The 19,516-nt window shown below is 32.4% G+C and overlaps 15 non-coding genes across 15 annotated transcripts; 9 read left to right on the top strand and 6 right to left on the bottom strand.

The window, feature by feature from the left end:
* Positions 1-53: 53 nt before the first annotated feature.
* Positions 54-74, bottom strand: 21ur-12264. The gene has a single exon (NR_056034.1).
* Positions 75-2,267: 2,193 nt separating this feature from the next.
* Positions 2,268-2,409, bottom strand: B0478.24. The gene has a single exon (NR_056033.1). It is a non-coding gene; the product is annotated as an Unclassified non-coding RNA B0478.24 (non-coding RNA).
* A 26-nt stretch (positions 2,410-2,435) lies between these two features.
* Positions 2,436-2,456, bottom strand: 21ur-13445. The gene has a single exon (NR_056032.1).
* Positions 2,457-3,096: 640 nt separating this feature from the next.
* On the top strand, positions 3,097-3,117 carry 21ur-8195. The gene has a single exon (NR_056031.1).
* Positions 3,118-3,298: 181 nt separating this feature from the next.
* 21ur-13531 lies at positions 3,299-3,319 on the bottom strand. Its single transcript, NR_056030.1, has one exon.
* A 228-nt stretch (positions 3,320-3,547) lies between these two features.
* Positions 3,548-3,622, bottom strand: B0478.23. Its single transcript, NR_056028.1, has one exon. It is a non-coding gene; the product is annotated as an Unclassified non-coding RNA B0478.23 (non-coding RNA).
* B0478.26 lies at positions 3,548-3,622 on the top strand. Its single transcript, NR_056029.1, has one exon. It is a non-coding gene; the product is annotated as an Unclassified non-coding RNA B0478.26 (non-coding RNA).
* A 672-nt stretch (positions 3,623-4,294) lies between these two features.
* 21ur-9103 lies at positions 4,295-4,315 on the top strand. Its single transcript, NR_056027.1, has one exon.
* Positions 4,316-4,615: 300 nt separating this feature from the next.
* On the top strand, positions 4,616-4,636 carry 21ur-6385. Its single transcript, NR_056026.1, has one exon.
* An 886-nt stretch (positions 4,637-5,522) lies between these two features.
* On the top strand, positions 5,523-5,543 carry 21ur-9097. Its single transcript, NR_056025.1, has one exon.
* A 9,712-nt stretch (positions 5,544-15,255) lies between these two features.
* 21ur-11811 lies at positions 15,256-15,276 on the top strand. Its single transcript, NR_056024.1, has one exon.
* A 1,404-nt stretch (positions 15,277-16,680) lies between these two features.
* 21ur-6930 lies at positions 16,681-16,701 on the top strand. Its single transcript, NR_056023.1, has one exon.
* A 1,561-nt stretch (positions 16,702-18,262) lies between these two features.
* On the top strand, positions 18,263-18,283 carry 21ur-6730. The gene has a single exon (NR_056022.1).
* Positions 18,266-18,286, top strand: 21ur-13230. The gene has a single exon (NR_056021.1).
* Positions 18,287-19,393: 1,107 nt separating this feature from the next.
* 21ur-10175 lies at positions 19,394-19,414 on the bottom strand. The gene has a single exon (NR_056020.1).
* Positions 19,415-19,516: the final 102 nt, after the last annotated feature.

Below are 19,516 nucleotides of genomic sequence, written 5' to 3'. Positions count from 1 at the left end.
GTTATTATTAAAATCACTTTTCCTTCTGTATGTACTGAACTCTCCATTTTTTTCAAAAGACTAAATGGAAATCACTAACTAAATAAATATGTGAAACATTTTAAAGACTACGTGAAACATTTTAAAGCCACTTGCCACTTTTCCGAAGTCTTCTAAGACTTCTAAACCTTTTCTAGTATTTGCTCCCTAATATATTCTCAAAAGTGTAAAGAGCGGGAGTTGTCGTCAAAGTTCTCAAAAGGATTCCCGATGCAGTAGAGTAGCCAATTGGGGCTCTCATGTCAGTCACATGGGCGGCAGATTTGGTGATGAGAAGAAGAAGAAGAACTTGAGAATAATGAGACGCAGGCTTTGAAAGTTCGTCCTTTCTGTGGATGGAGGACAAGGATTCAAGCAAAGAATTGGAATTTAATTTAGAAAATGTGATGATGGAGAAGGGAAAGAAAGAATTGGAGGGACAAGGTTGAAGGCAACCGGGACATGTTTGAAACTAAGGAGCGCTTCAAAAAAATGGAAAAATCATTCGATTTTTTTCAAAACAAAAAATTGAAAGTTTACTGAAGCTTTTTTTTGGAAAAGCTATGAAAACAGCGGATTTTCAATTTATTTTTATTTTTTCACACGATTCTTTGTTTTCTTTCTACAAGAAGTTGAACTCTAATTTGAACCTTACCAAAAGACATCTTTTTCTGTTTTTATATTGTGATATTTCTGAATTTTGGGTATTTCGAAGCAAAATCAAAACGGTGAATAATTTTGAATGATAATGTATTTTCACTAACTTGAATGAACCAAAATGAAAAAAAATGATCACGCAAAAATAGGTATCTCGATTTTTTTTGTATGAGATCCGTCTCTTAGGCAACCGTGCTTTTCTTTACAAATTCAATTATTCATACTTGTTTATTTAGGTAGTATAGAACGACAATTTGAATCACATTATGCATATGTATAACTGGTTTAAAATAAAGAAGAGAGGTTTTTAAATGCACTTTTTCAAAAATAAATTTGAGGTTTGATGAAAAGTTTTCAACTTATTCGCTTGGCTTAAAATTATCAGATTAAAAAAAAAATTTCAAAGTTTTGGAAGATTGACCAATTTTTCAAATAAGGCTTCACAAATGTTAAAATACAAACGTAATGAATGTTTTAATTTTTTTAAAACTTTTTTTTCGGTTGCCGAAATTATGATAGGAAAACTTAACAAATGCCAATTTTTGTTTATAGATAAATTCATATAGCTATTTTTCTGAATAGTTTCACTCTGATAAATTGGTATTTCAGAACTATAAAGATAGCTTGATTTATTTTCTGGACTGGTGAGATAACTTTAAGTATGGACGTTCAAGTTATTATATAGTCAATTATATTTGTAAGAAAATGAAAAATTAAATATAACAACCGATGATAACGCCAGAAAAACAATCATAGTGAATGTCGCTACTTGAAAATTAAAACAGTACAACATCCATTTGAAAATGGACACTGAAAAATAACGATATCTACTATTTTTTCCTGTTTCATTGAATTTTCTTCTACTGTTTTGTTATCTGAAGAATTTTCCAGTTCTAAGTTAGTGGTGCATAAGAGAATGAATGATTATTTGATTTTTAAAGTAAAATTATTATTCAAACCTAGCCGCCAAATGACTATGTTTCTTTTTGAAAAACATTTTAAAAGTGTAATTACTATAATTGCACTAAAATTCAATATTTAACTTTATCCGGGAAATACTTTTACACGATTAAACGGATAGGGAATATTCTTAAATTCTATTATAATGCTAAATCAAATAAGTTTTCCATAATGATGGATACCTGATAGAATATTCAATAAATAATTCTTTGATCCGAAAGTGTATCCAAATGGATAAAAGTCTAAAAGAAGAGCATTCAAAGGGAGAAATCGGAAATGAGAAAACTAGTGTGAAAAGTGTGTGTGGAAAATATTCCGATTATACTAATGCATATGCATGAAAATTTAGTTAGTTAGTGGGATCATGAGAAGATTATCATCGGAAGAAGACTATCAAGGGTACAGGATTAGCAATCCAATGGCAAAAAAAAAGAAGAAACGGCTTCAAAGCTCAGAGATTTCAGTGCTCAGGGAGCCGGAAAACTCACGGAAAGCACCTATTGACATGCTATGTACTTGAAAAATGGCTAGAAGGTTGAAATTGAATAGAGCGGGAAAAAAGAAGAAGAAGAAGGATATTTGAATTTCGCGCCTTTTCAAGAAGTTTAGACATTCAAAAAATGAGAAAAGCAGAAAGTTTTCGTCGTTTCCTCTTTTTGGGTGGCACTTCTTCTCCTTCTTCCTCTCATCCCATTCGTCATCACTACTGGATTATATATTCAAAGAGAATGTGAAAAGATTATGAAAAATAGAGAGACGGAGAGATAAAAATAAAGTTTTTCGGAAAAAAAAGGAGTGAGCACAGGAGGACGCATTTTTGAACAGCTTCACTTTTTCAGACTTTTTTGTTGAAAGTAAAGAGAAACAGGAGATGGAAGTTTTTCCGTAGAAAGAGTCTGTGGGAATTATGACGTTGGTTGGTTTTGTGGTTTACTTGAATCATCTATTATTCAGGGATCTAGAGAAATATTCAGAAATGTTTAAAATTCTGTGAGAAAATTTGAAAATTACTGCAAAACGGTGGTTTATCACTATATTATAGTGTTGTATTGTCTTATTCTGCTCTAATCAGGTCATACATGGTAAGACACATATAATAAAGTATTGGAGAAATTTCAATCAAATTTTATTGAAAAACTTTAAAGCCCTTAGATAGAAGCGAAGCCAATTATCGATGATCGCAGTTCATTCAAATTATTTCAAATTCCTAAAAACTATCTTTACTTTGGAAAATTATCGACATCATTTCTAGATTCAAGATTTCTCATTTTTCAAGATAATTAAATTGTATTTTGGATTATATTGTTACTATTATGACTTAATTTTTAAGATTTTCGACAATCGGCATTTTGGGAATTATTGAGTTCAATTTAAAAAAAAAACTCAAAAAATGAGCAAAAAAACGAATTTCTACTGTAGCAAATGTTTGATGAAATCAATGAATTCGGTGAAAAAATTCAATTTATTCCCCACCTCAAAAAAAATCAAAAAAAATCTGAAGAGTTTTATCTTTCTTTCCATGTTTTGGAAATGTTTCGATAATTCGGAAATCGGCCCTTTTGGCAACAGCCGAATCTTAAAATGTTCGGTAATTGAAAATTTTCGAATTATCGAATTATTTTCATTATTAAAATGTGTAAAACAAGTTAATGAAAAAATTCTACTAATAATACTAATAGAACTAATAGATAATAATAGATTCTACTAATAAAAATACAAAATTGAAACAGTAAAATTTTATAATAATTAACTAAACGCGTATTCCATCCAAGTTCATTTCAAAACACCTAATAAAAATAATTTTTAAACAGTTGGATTATGCGAAATATGTAAAAAAGGTTTTCTCAACAAGATAGGAAATGGAAGAGTGTGGGAAGAATGGACAGGAAGCCTTGGAGTAACGGGAAGGGGAAAGAGAATCGAATGTGCATAATGGGTTCTCGTCTTTCTTCTTGTTTGCTCAACATTGAGTGCTCCCGGATGGCATCGTGTCAGTTTTTAAATTTTCAGAAACACAGTTTTTTAATCAGTGATTTGATAAAAAATGGGTACTAAATAAAAACTAAATAAAGACCGAAAACACACACAGATTTGTGCAAAAGTGAAAAAACTAGGATCTGGTTGTCATCCAAACTTCTTTTTCGTTGCTAAGTCATGAATGTTTTATGAATTCTGTGCCAAGGAACATTTTTAGATAAATACTTCCTTTCTCCTCCCCTTTTGCCCACAAATTCTCAACAAAATTCCTGTAATCTGTGTCTGAAAATAACGAAAAAAAAAGTAGTATAATAGGAAAAAAAATAGTTTGAGTGAACAAAGTAAGCGGAAACTGAGAAAACGAAAGAAAAACGACGAGGTTATTTTTTATCTTTTGCTTTTTCAGAACCCCCACATTATTTTACTTTTTCGGGAGCAGTGAAAGTTTGATAAAAAAGAAATATGGTTTACATGGTAGGCAGACATCTACCCACATTGCTGCCTACGACCTATTTCTCAACATTTCCCGATGAGATTTAGCGAATCACAAAATTGATTTAGCGAATTACAAAAAAAACTGCGACAGTAGGCACGAGTGTCAGGCAGAGTGAAAATTCAGTGACTATTTATAAAAATACTGTTTCAAAAAGGTTACTTGATAAACGCATGAATCTCTCTTTAATTGATCGTTGCGAGTTGGCTCAAATTTACGATATTGAAGACAACCCTCACAGGTTATTAAAAATAGCAGCCTACATAAAAATTATCAAGTAAAACGTATATGTCTATCTGGCTGCCTAACTTCACGCCTACTCTGACAGTTTGCGGAAGTGCCAGGCAAGCGGTCATTTGAGTGCCTACCTCACAAAATCTCTCAAAAAGATAAAAATTTATAAATCTAGACTTAGGAAAAAAAAGGAAAAAAAATTGTTAAAAAGATTTTTTAAGAAAAAAATTACTGTTTCAAAAATTTTACTTGACAAAAACATGAATTTATCTTTATTCAATTTAAACTTGAAGGGCAAACTTTACGATATTCGGGGCAACATTCAGAGATTTTTAAAAATTATCGGCCTAAATATAATTATCAAGTAAAAATTATAATACTTTCTTCATTCCTGCGCATGCCTGAAGTGTCATGGATGAATTCATTTGAGTACCTACGTGGAACTATTACAAAATTTCTTTGAAAATTTCTATACAGAAATCAAAAAATAATTACCTAGACGTCAAAAATAAGTTTATTGAGAATTTATTTTGAAAAAAAACAAATAATTCATTAAAGAAAAATACCGTATTTCTTCTATTAGTATGGCACTCCCTAATAGTCTTGCGTTTACTTTTTTTTATTGCAAACCCGTCTCGCTAATTTCAGGATTTCAACAACATTTTTTGCCTATTTTGCAACAATTTTTTACAACATTTCTACGAGATTGAAGTTTTTGAACGTATATGCTACAACTAAAATCAAATTTTCTGAATTTTTACACAAGATTCGAGTTTGTTTCAGAGAAAAACTAGTAGGCTCAAAGTCAGAAAAATGTTCTCAAAATTAGTATTGCACTCCATAATAGTCTTGCACTCCCTATTAGTATTGCAAGCGGGAAGACCATCGAAAAATAGTATTGCAGCCATATTAATAGAAGAAATACGGTAATACTGTTCCAAAAAGGCGAGCCAGTGTTTGACTAACTTCTGTTCAAAGTCTGCCCACGCCTTGACCAAGGTCTGTCAGCTCTTTGTATTGGTTAAAAATAAGCTGGCAGACCTCGGACAAGAAGTGCGAAAACCTCGGTCAAATCATTATCTGACGTCTTCAGGAGTAACATTTATGAAACATCAAAAAAATTTTTTTAAAAAAATCACCGTTTCAAATAGTTTACTTGAGAAACACATGAATTACTCTTTAATTGGACATCCCAATTTACCAAATTTTGCGAAACCGCTCAAACATTATTAGCAACATTCACAGATTGTTAAAAATTAGTTTACTAAATAAAAATATATCTCCCAAGAAAAAAAAACAACAATAATAATGGTTTTTCTTATTTGTTGAAGCTATGTGGAACATGATGAATATGTGGTTAATAACTAGTATTCAGCATGTCTCTTTTCTCTCCATTTGCTTGCTCATTCACGTCACAAGAAGCTTATAAGTGTCAGAGATTTTGGAAAATTGGGATAGTGAGTAGAGATTTAGAGAAAAATAGTAATGAAGTGATGAATAATACAAGTAAATATTGGCTTCGCAAAATCTGAGATGACGTGGTGTTTGTAGGTGAATTGTAACAAAACGGGCATCTGAATTTCAGTATAATCTTCAGAAATAAAACAACAAGTTTTACACATTTTGGTGTTTTTGTAAATAATTGTAAATTGTTTAAAACTATGCAAAACATGTTAGAATTGTCGTTAACCAAATGTTTAAAAAATGTTTTAACCTAAAAGAAAACTTAAAAATAAATGAAATCTTAAATGACGTGAGAAAGAGACGCAGCGAATGAAAGGCAACACCCTAACGGATTCTGAAGGCGCGTACACCCATTGAGCATTCTGAGCACTTGTCTATTTCTCTAAATGCCTCTTACTCTCTCGTTTATACCCATATATCGGAAGCAATGAATGAATTGAAAAATGAGCCATACGGCCTATTTCTTCATTATTTCCCATAGAAATACATGTCATTTTGATGGTTTATGTCAAGTTTAGAGATTTATTAGATCTTGTTCGAAATAATTTCGAGTGGATATATTGAATTATTGGCAGCTCTGGAAAAAACGGTCAAAAATAGAAAAACTACCCTCATTTATAAGTATAGAAGTTAGAGTTGCGCCAGTGCTCAAATTCCATTTAAACATCCCTATGGCACCACAATGTCTGAATACCATAGTTTAAAAATACAAATATTTTTTCAAAATTTTATATGAATTTTTGAAAATTTGAAAAATTTCATCCTTTTTTTGCACTATTTGGGTTGTCGATCAAAAAAAGTTTCCTACGAGTTTTATGTATTTTTGTTTCAAAAAAAATTTATTTATGTTTCAAAAAATCATATTCAAACATTGTGAGAATTCAAAGATCCAACAGTGCTATAGTTTTCTTAAAAAGTGACAAAAACTGAGTAATTGTTACTTTTTGACTTGATGCATGATTACATGAAAGTATCGGAAATTGATGTTCTATTCGTAACGGAAACCTTCCTCACGTCTTCAACACCTTCATCACTCTGCTCGTCAAAAGATATTCTATGTCACCGATCGGATCGCCAAGAGACACACTCTAAGTCCCGAGGAGGTGGCGTTGCAGTTTTCCACAGGACATCTCTGATCCTAACAAAAATCGATTCGCTGGAGGACAAATATTACACAAAACACTACTGTGTCATACTAACTATCGAGCGCAATCCGTCAAGCTCAAGATTCATCCTGATCTATAGACCTCCAGGCACGTCGTCTTCTCAAACTTCAGCACTCTATGCGAACATATCGGAGCTTCTCAGTAGTTGTGTGAGACGCAACTATGTGCTCGGAGACTTCAATCTACCAGGCATTCATTGGTCGGAATCTGAGCGTCTACCGGACTTGCTGCATCATGATCTCTCAGCTCTTATGATCTCCCACAAGCTCACACAGGTAGTATACAAACCCTCAAGAGTGGCGCTATCAGGATTGGAAAATTTTCTGGATCTCATATTTACCAACAGTCCATTGTCAATTACAAATGTCGAATCCAAACCTCCACTGTTGTTGTCTGACCACACCTCCATCAAGTTCTCATTGGAATCAAGCACATCAATTGATTTGCCGCCCCAGAAGAAAGATACCAGAATTCTTCTCTTCCGTAAATGCAACTTCCCAGCCCTCAATCTACACTTGCTATCTTTCAACTGGTCGCGCCAATTTGCATATTTTTCAAATAGTGAAACAAAACTGATTCACTTTCTGAAGATCTTCAACGAACTCATACGGGAATATACACCAAGTATCAAGCAACGGGCAGGCATCTCATCAAAATATAAGAACAACTTACGCAAAAGGATTAAGAAACGACGCTCCATAAATTCTACCGTCGATACGAAAACAGCTGTGAAAGCACGATTACTTGCTATCAGAAAAATGTTGGCCAGACGTGAAACTCGGATCATCGACTCAAAGAATAGCCAAGAACTGTTTAACCTGGTGAAACAGCGAATATCAAAGCCAAATGCTATCACAAGTCTTCTGATCGAAGGACAAACGACCACTGATCCATTGGAAATTGCAAATGAATTTGCAAAAACATTCGCCAAAGCATTCACTCCTTCCTCGGAACCGTTTCCAGCACTTCCTGCTCAGAAGCCATCAAGAATCACTCCGGATTTTTCGCCAGTCAATATCCACAGGATTATACAAAGGTTGCGACCGAAGATAGGTTACTCACGAGATCTCGTAAATTTCTACGTGGTCAAGAACTGTGCCCATGCGTTAACAATCCCACTGTCATTGTTGTTTTCGGAATCCTACGATTCAGGACGATTCCCGGAAATTCGGAAGACGTCTGTTGTCATACCAGTTCATAAGAAAGGCAAGATGTGTGATGCTAAGAACTTCAGACCTATTTCACTGACCCATCCGCTGTCAAGGCTCTTTGAGAAACTGATAATGGACAAACTACGAAGTCAGTCTATATCGAAACTTTCACGCTTCCAGTTTGGATTTATGAATAGCCGTTCCTGCACCCTTGCACTTCTGAACTCCATCTCAAAAGCCTACGAAATACTATCCAACCGCTCCAATTACGTTGACATGGTGTATTTCGACTTCCGCAAGGCTTTCGACTGTGTCCCGCACAACCTACTTCTATGCAAGATGCAACTCTTCGGAATGGATCAAAAGATTTGCAATTGGTTCCAGTCATTTCTCTGTGGTAAAATCAATAATCAAAGTTGGAGATTATGTATCAGATCAGAATTACATCGATGTGATTTCGGGAGTGCCCCAAGGATCGGTCAGTGGACCGTTCCTCTTCTTAATATACATCAACGATTTATTGGAGTTGATCCCATCTGATGTCCATGTTTATGCCTTCGCCGATGATATCAAGCTACTTGGTGACAATGTCAGCGCTATTCAAAAATCAATCAATGTCGTGACCGATTGGTGCGCAAAATGGAAATTGAACCTTGCTGAAAACAAAACCAATGTTATCCACTTTGGAAAGCGGAATCCAAAAAATGAATATTATGCAAACGGAATGAAAGTCACCAAAAAGGACTCAGTGAAAGACCTTGGAATCTTCGTCGACGACAAGCTGAACTTCCAGAAGCACATAAACATCATTTCGAACTTAGCCCTTCTCAAATGCCGGCAGTTACTTCGATCCTTCCGCTCAACAAATGTCAGCCTTTACTTCAAATTGTACAATATCTATGTGCAGCCAATATTAAACTACGGATGTGAAATCTACAACCCGATCTCTAAAAATCTGATTATACAACTGGAGTCGCCACTGAAGTTTTTCTCGAGAAGAGTCTTCCAACGCTGCAATCTATCATACTCATCATATGAAAACCGTCTAGCTCAGATGAACCAAAAGTCAGTTCAACACCTGCGGATTCTTCAAATATTGAGGACCTATCACAACATCCTGTCTGGTGAATACCACTTTCCGAATGCCGCATCAACTGTGAGGAAGGCTCGCTCGCCCAGATATCCGTACATGATGTGCCCTTGTGGATCAATCAACGAAAGCTTCCTACTAGTCAACCTTCACCTATGGAACCGTATGGCCAAGTTACTTCCGGGGACAATGAGCCGTCAAATGTTTGCATCACGATTAAATTCTATCCCGTTTAATTATTTTTCCCACCCAACTTGATCCCCTTAACTACTTCTGGTTTACAGGATCATTCAAATTATTCAAGTCTGTTTCTCCCGGTGATTATTCTATACTTTCTGTTTTGTTACGACGATTTGAATAAATATATATATGATCCAGCAGCAAATGTGTGTAAAAGAACGATCTATGAGAAGAGACGGTTTTCGAAGCCTTTTTTCCCGTTCCATAGGCATTCCTCCGTCGTCAAAATGGTTCATCTACATCTTGTTCTGCCATTGTGTCCTGCTAATATAATGTTTTTTTACAAAATTGAATCGATACAAGTTTCAGGAAACGTACAAAATAGTTTTTTTTTCAACAGCGTATTTTTTGATAAATATAAAAAAGGCAAAAAAATGGGACAATACTAAAATGGGTCGTTTAAAAAACGAATAGAAAAAAAAACTATCAAAATCATATGCATATTCGTAATTTTCAGAAAAATTTTGGAAAACTGATATTCCACGGGTATTAACAGACATCGGATGGTAAGAGATTCGCAACGCCAGCTTGATCCATCAGAACAAGTATTGGCATTCTTTGTAGGAGCGACACTCAAGCGTGTGCTGTTAATGTGAAGTGATAAATGATATGAATTCAATTCTTCATATCACTCTTAGTTGTCAAAGTGTGTGGGATACATTTGTCATAAAATGACACGCTATCCGAGAGTCAACTGGATATCTTCCCGCCAAAAGCATTGACAGCTGACCTTTCTCTTTTCTCTCTTTACCTTCAACTGACATTTGGCGAATCACTGACTTTCTTGTACACTAATCAATTTTCGGACGAGCGGATCAAACTTCAGAGCCTGATTTTATTTATTGTGAAGTTTTCCCGCGTTTTTTTAATAGCAATTGTCTTGTAGAATCAAAAATCTTTAATTTTTTGTTGAATAAAAATATTGTTGAAGTATCTGAAAATCTTGTATGAACCTCGAAAATTCTAAAACGTGATATAATTTTATGTTGAGAAATAAAGCTTTTACGACCAAGTGTTAAAGTTTTTTACGACCAAGTGTTAAAGTATGTGTATTTAGTTGGCAACAGATTAGATTGTACTTCATTCTAAATTGAAGCGTCCTGCAAAGTGTTGAACTTATTTTGAAAAATTAGTTTCTGTTTCAAGATCGAAGCATATTAGTTAATATGTTTTAATAGAAAAAACACTTATTTCCCTGGAAAAATTAGAAAGTCATTGCTTTTAATTTAGCATATTATTTCAAAATTCCTTTTTATATATCCTAATATCATAATTTCTTTATTAATAATGCACCCCATGTGTTACTTTGAGAGCTCTGGAAAATTTTAAATGTACATGACAAAATCGAAAAACGGGGCTTAGTACTAAAACATTATCTGGAATTAAGGTTAATGAGAGCATAAATAAATTTAATTCAGTTTATTATTCAAATTTTTTCTTGGAAGCCTGAAATTATTAAAAAAAGGTCGGATTATTCAGTTTTTCAAGTCAAAAAGTTAGCCCAGATTTATTTCTATTATTTTCAAAAAAAGCATTGTTAGTCGAATTTCAGCATGGTATTGAATCATAATATTCCCACACAGAGCAATTGTTTTCCCATAAGACTTGCATTTTTATTTTGACTAAATTCAACTTTTTGATCAAATCCTGTGATATTTAGGACTATCAAAACACATTTTGATTTCAATAACTAAAGTCTCTTACATTTTCCTAAAGTATGTATCCGCATCCTTTCATTTGCAATATGAGTACATACATATTATAATTATTTAGAAATCTGAGAAAATGACGTGGTAAATTGAGAGTAAAAAAGAAGGAAGTCTCCTTATTAGGCAAGTATTGCAAATTTTTAGATGATTTTTAGGTACTTCCGAATTTATCAGTCTTTAATTTTACGTTGAAATTCCATCAGGACGAGGCGATACGGGGTCATTTGTTTCCGCCTCATCGGCGCCCTTGTGTGCAATTTTTATTTATTGTATACTCACACCACTTGCTATTTTTGCTCCTTTCCATCGTTACATTTTCACTTTTTTCGAGGCATTTTCAGGACAAACGGTGGGGAGGCGAGAGTTGCGACGCCTTGCCTATTCTAGTTGTTTTCGGTAATATTTATGAATAGAGAAAATGACGTAAAAACACAGTAGAAAATATCTGATGTTTTTGTAAAATTTTTGCAAATATTTTTTTGTCTGGAATGTCAAAAACACTTGAATTTTTTTTTGAAATCCCCCGAAATTCCCCAAAATAAATTTATTTTTTGTTTTAACTTTTGAGAAATAAAGCCTTTTTCCAATTTGTTTTCTAGACTATTTGAATGTATTTTTGAAGTAACATTTTATTTAACAAAATTTAAGCTTTTTAATGTTTCAATTATATATTTTTTAAATGATACCTTCTCTTCTTTCCACTTCTCATTATTTTCATAACCACTCGTGATTTATATTTCTCACCCCCAGAATAAACTTTAGTGGTGGGAAACTAAATTGGCCGTCTCGAGTCCAAAACTTTGCACCCTCATTTTTGCAAAATTCACGTTACTTTTCAGTGATTTTTGTTTGAATTTTCGTTGAAAATATTTCAGAAAAAAAACAATTTTCGATTAGAACTCTAACTTTTGGACTTTAAAAACAATTGGTTGTCAAAATTATTTAATTTAAAAATTTTATAATTTTGGTGCACTCTGATCACTGAACTTTAAAATGTGCTTCTATGGTAATTTTCTACATAGACTCTTCTCAAGAAAAGTCTGAAAAAAACGTCAACTTACATTCAAATGACTTGTTTCCGTAAGAGCTCCGAGCTCTGAGCACCGGAAAATTGGTGGACACATAAGTAGTATGATGATGATTTCTTAGAAAATATCGGTTCCCTTTTATTTTAAGGTCTAGACTTGAAAAGTATCTTGTGCGGTCGTTGCAAACGTCTGAAAATGTTTTCATTTTGGGCTTGAACCAGACACAATCGCATAAAAGGTCTAGGGCCTGCTCTGCTGGGAATTTCATTATTGTTATTATTTTCGGGCCACGATTTTTCAATAAAATTATTATTTTAATTCCGCCCAAAATTGAGTTAATTTTATCCTGCATTCTCTGAACTGACAAAATGGTTCATTGAAATTCTTGTTTTTTAGAATGACGAGAGCATCGAATCTTTTCAATTATTCTGTACAAATTTTTTGAAGACATCATAGATATTAAGATTTTTATGAACGACATATTTTCTGCAATTTTTGATTATTCTCATTCTGGTAACCTAATTTCTGTGTTTTGCAAATGTTCCTCTCATTGACTACGTAAATTATGGAGGCTATCTGTATTCTAGATTCTCACATGGTTTTTGGTGTTTGTACAGTATGATTTTTAATCTTATTTTAATAGGCTTGTTTATAGGCACGAGGCAGGCAGTTTTTGGTGCATGCTTTAATTTTAATGGGCTTTAAATTTTTTTCTGTTTCAAAATTTATACTTTCAGATTTCACAAGTTTAAAAAGTAAGTAAAACCTAGTATTCTTTTTTTGAAATTTTTCAACTCGCGGAACTTGAAGGACTCTTGAAGGAGTATTTTTGTCTTGGAATTTAGTTCTTATTATTAAAAATATATCAGTACTGCCAAAATCCCTTTGACAACAAAAAAATCTCGTACTGATCTAAAAATCCTTCGTATCCACATCTGATTCATGCTAGACAATTTGCGCGGGGGGAAACGTGTGCCTTTCCCCTTCTCTCAATCGGATATGTGGACATCCTTTAAGCCCCGAAATGAGCTCATGAAAAAGTGTAAACAAACAAAGTACTAACACAAAGTTGATGTCTGAAATCAGATAGATTTTCAACAAAAATTCCAATGAAATCTCTCTTCAAATTTAAATTTTAAATTCATTGAAACCAGCTGAGACCTCCAATGAAGCTTCCGAATTCTCTTTTCTTTCTCTTTTTCAATACATTATTCCTTCTTATTCTCTCTCTCTCTCTCTCCTCAATTGTTGCCACGTCACTGACTTTAAGATTTTTGATGGAATAAGTGGAGGCGGAAAATAGGGAGGCCTTGAAGACAATGAAACATTCGGAAAAGAGTTTTTTGATAGATGTGGTGAAGCTTTTTAAGACCAAAAGAATAAACGATTCTTGCAAAAAATTCCTCTTTTCAATATTTCTATTTTTTACAAAAGCTGATGTATTCAGATTTTAATGTTTCCGGGTCTTTGAACCTATTTCTAATTTTATTTTCACCTGTTGGAGAACTACTTAAACCCTTCGAAACTTTAAACAAAAATAATTTTAATAAATTATTTTAGAAAAGATTACGGTAGCATTTAACGATAAAAAGTAGATTTTAAACTATAATTTCAATTCTCCTGGTTATCAAGCTGTAAAATTGTTTGTTTTCAGGTTGACTGGTTCATGGAAAATTTGATTTTTCAAATTTCTTTTTCTTTACGTTCAACAATAGGTTATCACAAACTTTTATTATTCCATAAACTGAAATTTGGATATTGTTCCTGAATATTAAATTCTTATTAATTCTTTTCGAAAATTTTCCTTTTATATTTCCTGTTGCAAAAAATTGAAGAATATTTTCCGTTTATTAAATTTCTGGCTGGTCCCGAAGGGCTCAACTTTAAAATATAATATTTTGGTTATGTCTTTGACTTTTCACGAAGTCAAAATATTACATCCATGTCGAAAAATTTTGATGTTCAACTTTTACTAAAAACTTTAGGCTACTGCAGCTTTGAAAGAAAAACTCTCAAACTCAAAAAACTTGTGTATATTTTCACGGTTTCAGACGCAACTAAAATAAAGAACAAGAAATCATTCTCTATAAATAAAATTTTGATTTTTGCTCACTTCCTTGTTTTCAAAACTAGTTTGAGCAGTTCACAAACCACCTGGTATTATATTAATATTTGTAAGATTACGACAAAATTTTAAATTACTTCTACCATGGTGGGGTCTTCATACTTATGGACTGTCCATCGAATATTTTATGCTTTTGGGTGGAACCCTAAATGACACAAAATTCAGTTAATTTATTGAAAATTCAATTTTTAATTTTTTAAAACTTCTGTGTATGTTTTGTTTAGAAAGTTAAAAATTGTTTCAAAACTAATTCCTAAACTGGTGTTTACCAAAAAGCTTGAACTATTCTGCTAATGGATTTGCAAATAATTTCCATGAACACCACTAAGTGCTTATTCAGTGTTAGAAAATTGAAAATTGAATAGCACTTACAAAGTGTTCAGACCCATTTTTCCCGTAATCATTTGATGATTGAACTTTCGTCCACTTTTCTTACTTCAGCAAATTGGGATGCACTTTTCTGCTCCATGAATGCTTATTTTTTCATCATTTTTTCTCCCTTTGGGCTTCGCGGTATACATTTATTTTCTGTTTCTGTTAGGGTTTTAGGGTGTTGATGATAATTTTTATTTTATTTTATGAGGCCTTCTATTTCCCCGAACAAGATTCCCATTTTTTTGGATTTGCCAAACTGTTTTTTGAACGAATTGGCCAAAAAACATATTATTTAAAAATCATGAGCCATGTATTGTTGAAAGATTCTGTAATTGAGAATTCTGTGAATTCATCTAAAGATTCGTAGGTAACCATATTATGAAAAAAAGATTACCATATTTTTATTTACCTATTACTTTTCTAATTTATAAAAATCCAAAAGCATTTTTGAAATCCAAAAAAGTTCCCTTCCTATTTGAAAGTTTTTTTTTCACTTTTTCTGATTGTGTGAACCAACTTCGCTTGTTTCAACAATTCCTCAAAAGTAGTTACATTGTTTCAAAAAATATTTTTTTGTTTCTTTCTCCTAAATGTTCAGTGTTCAACGTTATAAAAAAAGAAAAATGGTGACGTTTTCATAGAGAACTTTACTAGATTTTCTCATTAAAAAAATTAATTTACGAATCTGGAATTTGTACTTTGTTCTTTTTCCGTTACCGTATTTCCTCTATCAGTCTTACATGCAAGACTATTTGACCCGTAGGGGTGCAAGACTAATAGAGGAAATACGGTATCTTTCAGTTTGCTCCCGTCTAGACCCACCTAATAAACTAAAACGGGACACCAATCACTGTTTAGCCATGCCCACTGTAAAACCAATCAGTAGCGTCGGGCTGCGCTGGTTGGTCAAGAAAGAATATTCAGATGAATTTTGGCAAGAGTTGGGAATTTTAAAAACGGATATTAATATTCCAGTAGAAAAATCTTTAAAAGCATTGTTGTTTTTGTTTTGGACCTTCTGAAATCTCCCGCCTACTCAATCCAAAATGGCTACTTGAAGTATCTATTTTCTCTTTTTTACGGCTTTCCATCTCCATATCATCTCATTCTTTTTTTCACAATTCTTCTCTTTTTTTCATTTGTTCATTCAATATCTGCAACAGGAAGTCCCAGGAGTCCATCATTTCCTCGAAAAAGTGTGTTTTGAAGTCAGTGAGACCTCCATAGAAATGTTCAAAGCAGAAGTAAAAAACAAGGATACACTTTTTTTTTGTTTTGTCGAAAGTTTCAAGTAAGAAGAAAATGAGATAAAAAGGGTAGAGATTCTCAAGTTTCAAGTGACATTCAGAGAGAAAACTTGTCAGTCACAATGTCAATCTTCTGAAGGGAGGTTTATGAGCCAAATCTTGAAGACTTGAAGACTTATTTCTTCTAAAAAATATCTTCATTTTTTATGAGTCCGTATGATTGGCGGTAAAGATATCAGGTAGCTTTTGAGCGTTTTGCACTCAAAAAGCACCGGCTTAAACAAATTTTTTGAAGATTAAAATTTCAGTTTTTCAGGATAATAAACCTTTTTTTTGCAACATGTTAAAACCAATGGAAAATTATATATTCCGGCTTTCAAATATTTTTGACATTCTGCAATTTTTGCAATTTTTGGCTACAGGCAAAAAATCACCGGTCTCGTCACAACACTTTAATACATTTTTGAGCAAAGTAACAACAAATCTCACACCGTTAGAAAATTGTTTTTGTTTTTTTTCTAAAAATTCATTCCTAAACCAATTTAACTCCAATGCAAGTTCAGCTGTTTTTTTTTTGAAAATTAAAAAAATTTTCTCGTTTTCTTGTATTTATCACATAAAACTCAATTATCTACATACTCATATCCATTATAAGCGTTAGATAATCTATTGTGGGTTGTTTTTCATATTCAATTTTTTTACTGTTTCAAAAGATTGGTAAAACATTTTGTGACTGAAGTTTTCAGTCTCAATTGGCTATATATGAAATCTAAAAATATGTTTTTATTGTTGTGGTATATTATATTTACTCATTCGTAATATTTGTTGTTTCATTTCAATTTATGGTCCCTTACCCTCCATCTCCTTTTAAATTTTCATTTATTTTAATCGAATAGGTTAGCTTAGTGAACCAATCGGAAACCACAGAAGATCACTGGTCGCATTTTTTCTGATCAACTGAAAGCTTATTTAAGTCTGCAAAAGATGAATGAAGGAGTGTGTGTCTGAAAATAAAATGATTCATTTTATTAATCCAGATGAAATTTGGAAAGTATACCAGATCTGATTTTCTTGAACTCATTTTTTTGAACTTTTGAATTATGTATACCGTATTTCCTCTATTAGTTAGGCACCTCTATTATAATAGTTTTGCACCGCCATTAGTTTTGCATCTAAAATCACTAATCGAAAATTAGTTTTGCACCCTCTATTAGTTTTGCACCTCTAATAGTTTTGCACCCTTTCATTTGTTCCCTATTTTTAGGAATTCAAAATTTGCATTATAAAACCGTTCTAAAAATTAGGAAAACTTTTACAGACTTGGTATAAAAAGTCAAAACTGGCAAAATATGAGTACAACTCGTACAATTTTTGCGTATCAGTCGTAAAATTCGTCAATTTTGGTTCATAAGTTGTTACTGTAATTGATGATATTATGCCATAACTTAATGGAAAACGTGAGAAAAAACCTGTTCGAAAATTAGTTTTGCACCCTCTATTAGTTTTGCATCAAATTAGGTGTCCGAAAATTAGTTTTGCATGCCTTACTAATAGAGGAAATACGGTATTCAATTATTTAGGCGTAAGTCAGCGCTAGTTGCACAAATACTTTGAAACACTTGTACTAGGTTAAATATCAAAATGAAAATTCAACAAAAAATCAAAAGTTGGAAAGATAAGTTCGTACCTAATTAAATTTCAACTAGCATTTCTTTCAAAAATTTGAAATTAAGGAATTTTTTTGATTTTTTCTAACCATGATGATCGGTCAACTTTCTCGCCTATCATATATCTAATTATACGGAATTTCGCTCACTTTTGTTTTTTGAACATGCTCATGAAAAAAAGAATATATAATTACATTCTAACCATTGAACAAAAAAAAACGCACTTAAAATGTTCGCGGTGATCATATTACAAATTTGTTCTTGATCAAGAATATCTCATTTTGTTTGAGAATCTACTGTGCAATTCCTGTTTATAACATTTTATTATTATTGTTAATTGAATTTAAAATCGTCCTCTATTTTTTTTCAATTTGAAAACACTAATTGCCAAGCCTGAAAATATAATTTAGTTTGGTTCCGAAGATGAACAGCTTATTATTTTCAAAGAACGCATGTTTGAGATTTAAGATTCAGAGTTGCCAAAATACTTTGAAATTCTATTCAAACTTCTTTTATTTACAAATTTGCAACGAATAACGGAGTGCTGAAATGAACCTCTTCTAGCCCATCGATAGTTTTGTATTCACTTTTAAAGCTGAGAAAATAAAAAAATGTACTGTTTCATCTTATTTTTATAAACACAAAAATATTTATCGAACAATGTTGATTTGATTTTGTGTCCTGAATCTCCTCAACTCATCAAAACCTCATAATTCGTATTTTCCCATTGGTCATCTAAATCCATTATTTTTTTCCAAAATCTCGTGTTCCGGCTTCACTTTTTTTCGATAGCTTTAGTGGAAAAGATTTTAACGACTGGTGCTCATTGCAAACGATGTGAACCCAGTAATTACATTAGAACCCATCGTCCGCCCACCAAAAAGCAATGAGACGTTACTCAATTTGTTCAGAAATGGACCTTCTTAGAAGTAATTCTTTGAATACTTCTTGCAATATTCTGCAAAAATAAACTTTCTGAAACTAGGTGAGAAATAAAAAATTTTCTTGATTTGTTGTGAGTTCTTAAGAATGCTAGAAATTACATAAAACTATAATTGTTTTGTTGGGAAAGTTTAAGATGCCTGACAGTTTTCTTGGAATTTTTTTTCTAAAACAATCAACTAATTTCCATCATTAAATATTTGAATTTCAAACTTTTTTCAATAAAAAAAGATTGAAACTTCTACAACTATTTTGATGTTTTTGATTGAATAAAGCTGGAGTACCGCCCGTGAGGATTCGTTTTAAAAATATTTATAATACTCCAAAATTACCAAATAATTACCTTTTTTTGTAATTTTCCAACATTATAATAGGACAACTGAGTTTCACCACTTTTTGGCTATAGTTTAAAGAATTTAAATAATTCTCTAATTTTAAAACTATGATATTCGAACGTTTCAGGACAAAAAAAATAAAGGAAAATATTGAACCCTTTTTCTTGCTAACTCACCTGGCAGTGACTATTTCCAGCAAAGAAAAAACATCTTTAAAAGTCGTATTACTTGTAAAAACAAATGTGCCGAAAGGTGTATTTATTATGCAACGACATTTTCCTTCTTCCTCTAGTATATATCCACGATTCTTTCCTCATTCCACTACTATATTCATTCCGGAGCTGTTTCCACGAGTCTCTTGACATTTTTTTTCACATTCATTGTCTACTTAATTCTTTTACGACTTTTGCGCTGTTCTATGTTTTTTTGGAACACGTTATTGAATTTGGCAGAAAAAATTAGTCACCTTTTAAGCGGCTTGATATGTTGTTACAAAAAACTTTCAATCACATTTTTCAATCTGTACACTTTTTGTACTCCCTTATCTCTATACTACTTGTATTTACCACTCTTTAAAAACTGATCTTAATTGTTTTTACAGGTAAACACCATCTGGAATCTTTCTAAAAAGAATCTGT

The sequence above is a fragment of the Caenorhabditis elegans genome, chromosome IV, assembly GCF_000002985.6.
Source record: "Caenorhabditis elegans chromosome IV".
Taxonomy (NCBI): Eukaryota; Metazoa; Nematoda; class Chromadorea; order Rhabditida; family Rhabditidae; genus Caenorhabditis; species Caenorhabditis elegans.
The sequence above is the reverse complement of the archived record's forward strand: the minus strand, read 5'-3'. Positions and strand labels throughout refer to the sequence as shown.